Source organism: Cherax quadricarinatus, chromosome 4, assembly GCF_038502225.1.
Source record: "Cherax quadricarinatus isolate ZL_2023a chromosome 4, ASM3850222v1, whole genome shotgun sequence".
NCBI classification, from domain to species: Eukaryota; Metazoa; Arthropoda; class Malacostraca; order Decapoda; family Parastacidae; genus Cherax; species Cherax quadricarinatus.
Window position 1 is genome coordinate 10,387,242 of NC_091295.1, and position 12,943 is coordinate 10,400,184.

Consider the following 12,943-nt stretch of genomic DNA (forward strand, 5'->3'; position numbering starts at 1 on the left):
TACGAATTCTCTGCATTATATTCACACCACACATTGCCCTCAGACATGACATCTCCACTGCCTCCAGCCTTCTCCTCACTGCAACATTCATCACTCATGCTTCACACCCATATAAGAGCGTTGGTAAAACTATACTCTCATACGTTCCCCTCTTTGCCTCCAAGGACAAAGTTCTTTGTCTCCACAGACTCCTTAGTGCACCGCTCACCCTTTTCCCCTCATCAATTCTATGATTCACCTCATCTTTCATAGACCCATCCGCTGACACGTCCACTCCCAAATATCTGAATACATTCACCTCCTCCATACTCTCTCCCTCCAATCTGATATCCAATCTTTCATCACCTAATCTTTTTGTTATCCTCATAACCTTACTCTTTCCTGTATTCACTTTTAATTTTCTTCTTTTACATACCCTACCAAATTCATCCACCAACTTCTGCAACTTCTCTTCAGAATCTCCCAAGAGCACAGTGTCATCAGCAAAGAGTAACTGTGACAACTCCCACTTTATGTGTGATTCTTTATCTTTTAACTCCACGCCTCTTGCCAAGACCCTCACATTTACTTCTCTTACAACCCCATTTATAAATATATTGAACAACCACGGTGACATCACACATCCTTGTCTAAGGCCTACTTTTACTGGGAAATAATCTCCCTCTTTCCTACACACTCTAACTTGAGCCTCACTATCCTCGTAAAAACTCTTCACTGCTTTCAGTAACCTACCTCTTGTACCATACATCTGCAACAACTGCCACATTGCCCCCCTATCCACCCTGTCATACGCCTTTTCCAAATCCATAAATGCCACAAAAACCTCTTGAGCCTTATCTAAATACTGTTCACTTATATGTTTCACTGTAAACACCTGGTCCACACACCCCCTACCTTTCCTAAAGCCTCCTTGTTCATCTGCTATCCTATTCTCCGTCTTACTCTTAATTCTTTCAATAATAACTCTAATATACACTTTACCAGGTATACTCAACAGACTTAAACCCCTATAGTTTTTGCACTCTCTTTTGTTCCCTTTGCCTTTATACAAAGGAACTATGCATGCTCTCTGCCAATCCCTAGGTACCTTACCCTCTTCCATACATTTATTAAATAATCCCATCAATCCCAGCTGCCTTACCCCCTTTCATTTTACCTACTGCCTCACTAACTTCCCCCACACTCACAACTGGCTCTTCCTCACTCCTACAAGATGTTATTCCTCCTTGCCCTATACACGAAATCACAGCTTCCCTATCTTCATCAACATTCAACAATTCCTCAAAATATTCTCTCCATCTTCCCAATACCTCTAACTCTCCATTTAATAACTCTCCTCTCCTATTTTTAACTGACAAATCCATTGGTTCTCTAGGCTTCCTTAACTTGTTAATCTCACTCCAAAACTTTTTCTTGTTTTCAACAAAATTTGTTGATAACATCTCACCCACTCTCTCATTTGCTCTCTTTTTACATTGCTTCACCACTCTCTTAACCTCTCTCTTTTTCTCCATATACTCTTCCCTCTTTATTATTAATATTAGTACATATGTACTAATATTAATACAGTGGACCCCCGCATAACGGACGCCTTGCATAGCGGACAATCCGCATAGCAGACGCTTTGATCGCTAAAATTTTGCCCCGCATAGCGCCCAAAAACCCGCTCAGCGGCCTTCGTCCGAGACGCGTCCAATGTGCGGCCTGAGCCACACTCACATGTTCCGCGGGTGGCATTGTTTACCAGCCAGCCTCCGCGGTAACATCCAAGCATACAATCGGAACATTTTGTATTATTACAGTGTTTTTGGTGATTTTTTTCTGGAAAATAAGTGACCATGGGCCCCAAGAAAGCTTCTAGTGCCAACCCTACAGCAATAAGGGTGAGAATTACTATGGAGATGAAGAAAAAGATCATTGATAAGTATGAAAGTGGAGTGCGTGTCTCCGAGCTGGCCAGGTTGTATAATAAACCCCAATCAACCATCGCTACTATTGGTGGTACAGCTGCTGCTGCTGCTGTATCACCGTCAGCTGCTGCTGCACTGTCAGCTGCTGCTGCTGTACCACCGTCAGCTGCTCCTACTGCTGTAGTACCGTCTGCTGCTGCTGTAGCATCATCTGCTGCTGCTGTAGCATCGTCTGCTGCTGCTGCAGCATCGTCTGTTGCTGCTGTAGCATCGTCTGTTGCTGCTGTACCACCGTCAGCTGCTGCTGCTGCTGTAGCATCGTCTGCTGCTGCTGCTGCTGTAGCATCGTCTGCTGCTGCTGTAACATCGTCAGTTGCTGCTGTAGCATCGTCTGCTGCTGCTGTAGCATCGTCTGTTGCTGCTGTAGCATCGTCTGCTGCTGCTGCTGCTGTAGCATCGTCTGCTGCTGCTGTAACATCGTCAGCTGCTGCTGCTGCTGCTGTAGCACCGTTGTTGGTGTGGCTTATTGAGAATACCAAGAAACAATTAACCCCAGAGGATTTGCCACCCAGGATAGCCCAAAAAAGTCAGTGTCATCGAAGACTGTCTAACTTATTTCCATTGGGGTCCTTAATCTTGTCTCCCAGGATGCAACCCACACCAGTCGACTAACACCCAGGTGAACAGGGAAAATGCCTGGAACTAGTGCTCATATTGGTGAATTTAGAGCCAGCAAAGGTTGGTTTGAGAGATTTAAGAATCGTAGTGACATACACAGTGTGATAAGGCCTGTTCTGGAAGAAAATACCAAACAGGACCTACAGTACTCAGGAGGAAAAGGCACTCCCAGGACACAGTGTCTCATCAGTCATTGCTGCATCTTCAATAAAGGTAAGTGTCATTTATTCTTCATTTAGTAGAGTAGTACATGCACAATATATATTGTGCATGTACTACTCTACTATTGTGCATGTATCCTTCTCTTTGTGTGTAGGAAAATGTATATTTCATGTGGTAAAATTTTTTTTTTCAAACTTTTGGGTGTCTTGCACGGATTAATTTGATTTCCATTATTTCTTATGGGGAAAATTCATTCACATAGCGAACATTTCGCATAACAGCCAGCCCTCTTGCACGGATTAAGGTCGCTATGCGGGGGTCCACTGTAATAATATTATTATTAAACTATAACATAATAATCGTGTCCACTCATTACTTACCTTAAAATAACTGTAGTCTTAACCCTTAAATGGTCCAAACGTATATATACGTTTTTCCAACATCTTAAAGTATGTAAAAAAATGTAGATCTTCTTTTTTGTTTTACATTTGAAAATGTGTAAAAAAACTTTTATCTACATTTTTTTTTGTTATATTTGAAAATATGTAAAAAAAAGTAGATCTACTTTTGTAGCACTACGAATTTGAGCGTCGATCTGTTTGGACCGTTTAAGGGTTAATGTAGAGTGAGAGGCGAGTAAAGAAGATTAAATGAATAAACGAGAGAGAGAGAGGGTAGAAGTTTCACGAGTTATGTAAACAAACGTTGTTGTTGTTGTTTTTGTTACCAGCCCGGACACAAATGGTTTCTGTTCACTCTGTCAAGCCGACCAGAAAAACATCTCATATTTGTTAATTTATATGTTATGTTGCATGTTTATTACATAATTTAAAAAAAATCATAGATGGATTAAGCAAAATGTCTATATTAACGTTTTATACTCATTTAATGCACCTCAGTGATTATTATTGTGTTATTATTATTAATATGGCATCTTCAAGACCAATTACACTCTTAATGAGTGGCTCTGAGACAGACAAGCAGACAGAAATACAGACACAGGTAGACAGAAAGACAGACACAGACAGAAAGACAGACACACAGGTAGACAGAAAGACACAGGTAGACAGAAAGACAGACACACAGGTAGACAGAAAGACAGACACACAGGTAGACAAAGACAGACACACAGGTAGACAGAAAGACACACAGGCAGACAGAAAGACAGACACACAGGTAGATAGAAAGACACACAGGTAGACAGAAAGACAGACACACAGGTAGACAGAAAGACAGACACACAGGTAGACAAACAGACACACACAGAGATACAGACAGACACAGATATACAGGCAGACAGATACAGACAGGTTTATGTGCAACACTGAAAACAAATAGAGAGTTCGAGAGTAAGAGCCTTTCTTGCCACAATCTCCAGTGCAAGATTCAGACTTCATCTTAGGGGCCATGGTGAAATTTACTGTCCAGTTAGTAGTTAATACAGTATGATGCTGTTGATAGGGTGGGGTTACTCAAACTAATGCTGCCTGCATGACACATTGCCACCGCGAGTATTGTCAAATATTGTACAGTGGTGTGCATCAGCTGGCCCAGCCCAGCTGCCAGATGCACGGTTGTAAGTCGAGTGGACGTATGTCGAGCAGGTCGTAAGTCGGATGGTAGGTGTATATTTTTTTTTTTTTTCAACAAACCGGCCGTATCTCACCAAGGCAGGGTGGCCCAAAAAGAAAAACGAAAGTTTCTCTTTTTAAATTTAGTAATTTATACAGGAGAAGGGGTTACTAGGCCCTTGCTCCAGGCCATTTTTGTTGCCTCTTACAACATGCATGGCTTACGGAGGAAGAAATCTGTTCCACTTCCCCACGGAGATAAGAGGAAATAAACAAGAACAAGAACTAGAAAGAAAATAGAAGAAAACCCAGAGGGGTGTGTATATATATGCTTGTACATGTATATGTAGTGTGACCTAAGTGTAAGTAGAAGTAGCAAGATGCACCTGAAATCTTTCATGTTTTTCTTTTCAACAAACCAGCAGGAGAAGGGGTTACTAGCCCCTTGCTCCCGGCATTTTAGTCGCCTCTTACAACACGCATGGCTTATGGAGGAAGAATTCTGTTCCACTTCCCCATGGAGATAAGAGGAAATAAACAAGAACAAGAACTAGAAAGAAAATAAAAGAAAACCCAGAGGGGTGTGTATATATATGCTTGTACATGTATGTGTAGTGTGACCTAAGTGTAAGCAGAAGTAGCAAGACGTACCTGAAATCTTGCATGTTTATGAGACAGAAAAAAGACACCAGCAATCCTACCATCATGTAAAACAATTACAGGTCTCCATTTTACACTCACTTGGTAGGATGGTAGTACCTCCCTGGGTGGTTGTTGTCTACCAACCTACTACCTAGGTTGATATAAGGTATAATACCATAATACTAACAAGATGTGAAGAAGGTACAGTACATATGTACAGCTACAATATTGATTTACATAAAAATTTCACAAGTGGTTTCTTTAGTCCTAATACAGAGACAGTTAAAGCAACGGGTATACATAGGAAGGAGTGAAATATGACAGTTAGCCCTTAAATGGTCCAAACGCACATGTACGTTCACCTGTGCAGTGCCCCGAATATTTTGAGAAAAAAAAAATTATAGGAAAAAAGAGCATGTGGTACCCAAGCACTTCCCAATTTTTTTCATATGGTGCACACTGAGTGTGCACACCCATTCTCTCATGTCTAGGGGACTCAGGCCTATCGTGCCAATGTTGAATGAATGACAAATGAAACGTATATATACGTTTGGACCGTTTAAGGGTTAAGTGAGAGGATAGTGTGCACTGATTGGTGTCACATGATGGTAGTATCCAGGATGGGCAAAAAGTTGTTTGCAAAATACTTGTGGGATAGTGTTTGAGACTTCTATTTAGGAGGCTACAAAGATGACCCAGTCACCAGAGGAAGAGTCTATGTCATACTCTGTAGGAGATGCGACAAGAAATACATACGTGAAATGGCAAAGTCTCTCAAACCAAATCTGCGAATATAAGTACACTTGTAGTCATGATGATCTTAATAACACCTGCGTCTAACACACTGACAACCAGGAACACCTCATAAAATGGATGAGGCTAAGCTAGTTATACGTGAGTAATCTATGCAGATGAAAATGCTTGGAAGTGCCGTAATATCAGTCTCAAATGCCATCCCACAAAAATCAGACAGCCTCAGCATCTCCAAGTAGTATTTGGCAAGTAACTGTCCCATAGCTCGATCACTAGCGCACTCAGCTCACACACTGAGGTCTGGAGTTCAAATCCCCAGTATGGCTGGATAACATCAGGACATGTTTCCATAAAACACCTGATGTCTATGTTTGCCCATCAGTAAAATGGGTACCTAGGTGTTAGTCGACTGGTGTGGGTTGCACCCTGGGACAAAACTGACCTAATTTGCCCGAAATGCTCTACATAAGAGGTGGCTTTCTATACAGTAGTATGTCATTGATGTCAGCAAGACCTGTATACCTCGTATATGTACTTGTAGAAATAAAGACATTATTATTATTATAACCTGGACTTCACCATTATGTGGTACCAACTAGCACACCAAATGCTCACTTCTCTACCCCCATTTCACCTGTTCCCAATTTCACCATATATAAATCTGTTACTTTAGCTGTCACGGTATTAGGAGTGAACAAGTCATATGTAGCAACTCGATTCCTTTAATAAATGCCATAACAGTACATATGTGCCTTTGATAGTGGAGTCTGAGTTTGATGAGGTGCACGACATAACCCAATATTAGGCAATAATTGGCTAAGAAGTGCTGCACAACCAAATTAAATGCACTATTTTTCATTCATATCTCCCAAAATAACAATTGGTAAATATTGAGTTAAGGAGCTTCATCAAGTTTTTGTTTTTGCAATGGAGATACTGGAGTTTACCTGGAGTTTACCTGGAGAGAGTTCCGGGGGTCAACGCCCCCGCGGCCCGGTCTGTGACCAGGCCTCCTGGTGGATCAGAGCCTGATCAACCAGGCTGTTGCTGCTGGCTGCACGCAAACCAACGTACGAGCCACAGCCCGGCTGGTCAGGAACCGACTTTAGGTGCTTGTCCAGTGCCAGCTTGAAGACTGCCAGGGGTCTGTTGGTAATCCCCCTTATGTATGCTGGGAGGCAGTTGAACAGTCACGGGCCCCTGACACTTATTGTATGGTCTCTTAACGTGCTAGTGACACCCCTGCTTTTCATTGGGGGGATGTTGCATCGTCTGCCAAGTCGTTTGCTTTCGTAGTGAGTGATTTTCGTGTGCAAGTTCGGTACTAGTCCCTCTAGGATTTTCCAGGTGTATATAATCATGTATCTCTCCCGCCTGCATTCCAGGGAATACAGGTTTAGGAACCTCAAGCGCTCCCAGTAATTGAGGTGTTTTATCTCCGTTATGCGCGCCGTGAAGGTTCTCTGTACATTTTCTAGGTCGGCAATTTCACCTGCCTTGAAAGGTGCTGTTAGTGTGCAGCAATATTCCAGCCTAGATAGAACAAGTGACCTGAAGAGTGTCATCATGGGCTTGGCATCCCTAGTTTTGAAGGTTCTCATTATCCATCCTGTCATTTTTCTAGCAGATGCGATTGATACAATGTTATGGTCCTTGAAGATGAGATCCTCTGACATGATCACTCCCAGGTCTTTGACGTTGGTGTTTCGCTCTATTTTGTGGCCAGAATTTGTTTTGTACTCTGATGAAGATTTAATTTCCTCGTGTTTACCATATCTGAGTAATTGAAATTTCTCATAGTTGAACTTCATATTGTTTTCTGCAGCCCACTGAAAGATTTGGTTGATGTCCACCTGGAGCCTTGCAGTGTCTGCAATGGAAGACACTGTCATGCAGATTCGGGTGTCATCTGCAAAGGAAGACACGGTGCTGTGGCTGACATCCTTGTCTATGTCGGATATGAGGATGAGGAACAAGATGGGAGCGAGTACTGTGCCTTGTGGAACAGAGCTTTTCACCGTAGCTGCCTCGGATTTTACTCTGTTGACGACTACTCTCTGTGTTCTGTTAGTGAGGAAATTATAGATCCATCGACCGACTTTTCCTGTTATTCCTTTAGCACGCATTTTGTGCGCTATTACGCCATGGTCACACTTGTCGAAGGCTTTTGCAAAGTCTGTATATATTACATCTGCATTCTTTTTGTCTTCTAGTGCATTTAGGACCTTGTCGTAGTGATCCAATAGTTGAGACAGACAGGAGCAACCTGTTCTAAACCCATGTTGCCCTGGGTTGTGTAACTGATGGGTTTCTAGATGGGTGGTGATCTTGCTTCTTAGGACCCTTTCAAAGATTTTTATGATATGGGATGTTAGTGCTATCGGTCTGTAGTTCTTTGCTGTTGCTTTACTGCCCCCTTTGTGCAGTGGGGCTATGTCTGTTGTTTTTAGTAACTGTGAGACGACCCCCGTGTCCATGCTCCCTCTCCATAGGATGGAAAAGGCTCGTGATAGGGGCTTCTTGCAGTTCTTGATGAACACAGAGTTCCATGAGTCTGGCCCTGGGGCAGAGTGCATGGGCATGTCATTTATCGCCTGTTCGAAGTCATTTGGCGTCAGGATAACATCGGATAGGCTTATGTTAACCAAATATTGTGGCTCTCTCATAAAAATTAATTTTGATCTTCGACTCTCAGTCTGGTTAGCGGCTTGCTAAAAACTGAGTCATATTGGGACTTGAGTAGCTCACTCATTTCCTTGCTGTCATCTGTGTAGGACCCATCTTGTTTAAGTAGGGGCCCAATACTGGACGTTGTTCTCGATTTTGATTTGGCATAGGAGAAGAAATACTTTGGGTTTCTTTCGATTTCATTTATGGCTTTTAGTTCTTCCCGCGATTCCTGACTCCTATAAGATTCCTTTAGCTTAAGTTCAATGCTTGCTATTTCTCTGACCAGTGTCTCCCTAAGCATTTCAGATATATTGACCTCTTTTAGCCGCTCTGTTATTCTTTTCCGTCGCCTGTAAAGGGAGCGCCTGTCTCTTTCTATTTTACATCTACTCCTCCTTTTTCTTAGAGGAATAAGCCTTGTCCATACATCGAGTGCCACCAAGTTAACCTGTTCTAGGCATAAGTTGGGGTCTGTGTTGCTTAGTATATCTTCCCAGCTTATATCGGTTAGGACTTGGTTTACTTGATCCCACTTTATGTTTTTGTTATTGAAGTTGAATTTGGTGAATGCTCCCTCGTGACTAGTCTCATTATGTCGGTCTGGGGCTCCACGCATACATGTCTGAACCTCAATTATGTTGTGATCTGAGTATATTGTTTTTGATATGGTGACATTCCTTATCAGATCATCATTGTTAGTGAAGATGAGGTCTAGTGTATTCTCCAGTCTAGTAGGCTCTATTATTTGCTGGTTTAAATTGAATTTTGTGCAGAGATTTAAAAGCTCGTGTGAGTGTGAGTTTTCATCAGAGCTGCCTCCTGGTGTTATTACTGCAACAATATTATTTGCTATATTCCTCCATTTTAGGTGCCTTAAGTTGAAATCCCCCAGGAGCAAGATGTTGGGTGTAGGAGCTGGAAGATTTTCCAGACAGTGGTCAATTTTTAACAGCTGTTCCTGGAATTGCTGGGATGTTGCATCCGGAGGCTTGTAGACTACCACAATGACTAGGTTTTGGTTCTTGACCTTTACTGCTAAAACTTCCACTACATCATTTGAGGCATTAAGCAGTTCTGTGCAAACAAGTGACTCTGCAATGTACAGGCCACCCCCCCTCCTTTGCCTGTTCACTCTGTCGCATCTGTATAGGTTGTAACCTGGGATCCATATTTCGTTGTCCAAGTGATCCTTTATGTGTGTCTCTGTGAAAGCCGCGAACATTGCCTTTGCCTCTGCAAGCAGTCCACGGATGAAAGGTATTTTGTTGTTTGTTGCTGGCTTTAGACCCTGTATATTTGCAAAGAAGAATGTCATCGAACTGGTAGTATTATTGGTACTGGGGGGGGGATTTTTTTTCCGGCATTAGTATCTGTATCTGCATCTGTAGTTTAAATTTGTGCCAAGTGAAAAAAAATAGTGCTTTGTGTAAATTTTGACTGGAGAATTAGAAAATGTAACCTGAGCAAACCTAACCCAAAGTAATCCAACTTTAATTATGAAGCTAAACCCATTAGGTGACCCATGGCTTGCTTGGCAACACTCTTGTCTCACACACTGAGTGTCTGGGGTCTGATCCCTGACATGGGTGGAAATGTTGAGCATGTTTCCTTACACCCACCGTCCCTGTTCACCTAGCAGTAAGTTGGTACCTGGGTGTTCACTGACTGCTATGGGTGGCATCCTGGGGGTCAAGATTGAAGGATCACAATGGAAATAAGACAGACAGTCCTCGATGACACTGACTTTCTTGGTTATTCTGGGTGGCTGACCCTCACTACCCCAGGTTAAATTATTATAAAGGGGAAGCACTAAACCCGTAGGATTATACAGCACCCTGGATGGAGACCTGGAGACCCAGGTTAAAAATCTCAACCAATCTTAAGTGTTAACATGATGCCTGTATTTTGACTCATACAATCTATCTCCCATAAATATGCCACAGTTGTTAATATGCCCTCTCCTCTTCCCCCAAAATGCACAAGCTACGTCATTTTGTCGGGCTATGGATGATTGCTTGTATAAAAATGAAAAATAGGTTAATTTAAAATGTCCCCTACACTGAATATAAGCCAATTATAATCAAAAAGAAGCGCTAAGCCACAAGGGCTATACAGAATATAAGCCAAAAATTTATACAAGAAATACTTAGTTATTACGTGATGTATATAGGTTTTATGCAGTGTAAAATGTAATGACTGAGTTCTTTTCTCCTGCCAAGTATTACCAAAAACCACAATGGAAAGAAGTCACTCTGACTTTTTTTCTGGATTATCCTAGGTAATTTACACGTTATTATGTATGATAATTGTACTCATGTGGACCTGTACATAAATAATCTTACTAAGGCCAGAAATGAAGCGCCGTCAAGTGTATATTACTGAGTGTTAAGTTCAGGTAGTAAAATTCATCGTCTAGTGTTGTTATTGTTCACCTTAATGGCCACTACCACCTGAGACGTATTGACTCCTACTTCCCGGTGATCGGCGACGAAATAGGAGCAAAATCTGAGAGAAAAGGAAAGTGAACAATTTAAGTCAAACATTTTTAAAAGCTGAATCAATTCTATAAAAATCCGCAGACAGTCAATTACGAGACAGCCACACTTCCTTGAGTTAGTGACCGGATCCTCGTAAAAGCCGTACAAAAATCCGAAACTCAAGCTGAGGTAATGTTGGACGTTGCAATAAATATATCGAGGGGGGAGAAACAGGTATTCCAGAGTATTATAGAAGTCACCACTAATGCTTATTACACAGGAAGACATCCACATACTAGAAGAAAGGTGACAGAGACGTGTTCGTCACCTGGTGACAACAGGAGCTGTGTAACACTGTGTTAGATGGACACAATCTGTGATCCAGATTAAACTTGTTGTCTGGTATTTGTCGACGCTGCTTTGAAAGGTTACTACACACCAAGCTGTCTACTCTTATGAAAATATATCCTGGGAATAGAAAGTGGTATAACTATGGTATACAATACCGATATGATGAGACATGCAGCCTCTACGGAGCTTTAATTAATTTGTAGATTCCTCAAGGGAGGTTCCCTGATACTGGTGAGGGGGTCTTGATCTAGGAAATTGGATCTCTGCTCCAATTCCCTGAATTAAGCCTGAATACCTTCCATAACCCCCTCCCCCCCAACACAGGCTCTGTCTAATTTGAAGTAGTGTGTAAGCATTAATATTAGTCTGCCCAAAATTCTCCGGCATGTTAGTGGCTTTCTTTGTACTTAACAGTATTTTATAACATGTAAATCACACATTGTATATTATGCAAAGAAATAAAAATTTAATTTACGGGTTTAGCGTTCTCCATGATAATAATCGAACCCGGGCCTTCCGTGTGTGAAGCGGGAGCTTTAGCCACCAGGCCACCAGGTATTTTGTGGTTTACATGTTATAAAATACTAATTACAGAGGGGGCCACTAGGACACCTAGCATGGCTAGTCATTTCGAGCAGACTTAGATTAATTCTTAACATTAAATCCTTACAGATTATGGTATTAAGGCTAAGTGACTACATCATAATTTGTGAGTTTAACAATGTGAATGTTTTTGTTTTGGCACAATACAAGGTGTCTATATTGGAGTATCATAGGCAAACTTATGACTAGTTAGGATTTATTATTTTAAGATTAAGATTAGTATTTCTGTGTTTATAGTCAGTGGGTGAGTGAGTGTAATTGTGAACCACCAGGTGGTTATCATGTAGTTAGTTGTCGGGGTGGATCAGGGAGATAAGATGTTTTCTAACTGTAGTTTTGAAAGTGATGAATGTGTCTGCAGTTCTAGAGTTTTCAGGTAGGATCTCACCTTCAAGGACCATAACATTGTATCAATCGCATCTGCTAGAAAAATGACAGGATGGATAATGAGAACCTTCAAAACTAGGGAGGCCAAGCCCATGATGACACTCTTCAGGTCACTTGTTCTATCTAGGCTGGAATATTGCTGCACTCTAACAGCACCTTTCAAGGCAGGTGAAATTGCCGACCTAGAAAATGTACAGAGAACTTTCACGGCGCGCATAACGGAGATAAAACACCTCAATTACTGGGAGCGCTTGAGGTTTCTAAACCTGTATTCCCTGGAACGCAGGAGGGAGAGATACATGATTATATACACCTGGAAAATCCTAGAGGGACTAGTACCGAACTTGCACACGAAAATCACTCACTACGAAAGCAAAAGACTTGGCAGACGATGCACCATCCCCCCAATGAAAAGCAGGGGTGTCACTAGCACGTTAAGAGACCATACAATAAGTGTCAGGGGCCCGAGACTGTTCAACTGCCTCCCAGCACACATAAGGGGGATTACCAACAGACCCCTGGCAGTCTTCAAGCTGGCACTGGACAAGCACCTAAAGTCAATTCCTGATCAGCCGGGCTGTGGCTCGTACGTTGGTTTGCGTGCAGCCAGCAGCAACAGCCTGGTTGATCAGGCGCTGATCCACCAGGAGGCCTGGTCACAGACCGGGCCGTGGGGGCATTGACCCCCGAAACTCTCTCCAGGTAAACTCCAGGTAAAGGTTTAGTCGAACACGGGGAA

General features: G+C 42.2%; 1 protein-coding gene across 5 annotated transcripts in view; it reads right to left on the reverse strand.

The window, feature by feature from the left end:
- The window catches only part of LOC128685849 (MTOR-associated protein MEAK7), a 174,432-nt gene extending 162,986 nt beyond the window's left edge, over positions 1–11,446 (reverse strand). For 2 of the 5 annotated variants that reach the window (XM_070094361.1, XM_070094356.1), the window contains exon 1: positions 10,729–10,856. The gene's annotated coding sequence lies outside the window, so the exon portion shown is untranslated. Of the gene's footprint in view, positions 1–10,728; positions 10,858–11,159; positions 11,275–11,369 lie in introns of those variants that run through there. The other 3 variants (XM_070094370.1, XM_070094364.1, XM_070094378.1) reach the window with 3 other exon arrangements.
- Positions 11,447–12,943: the final 1,497 nt, after the last annotated feature.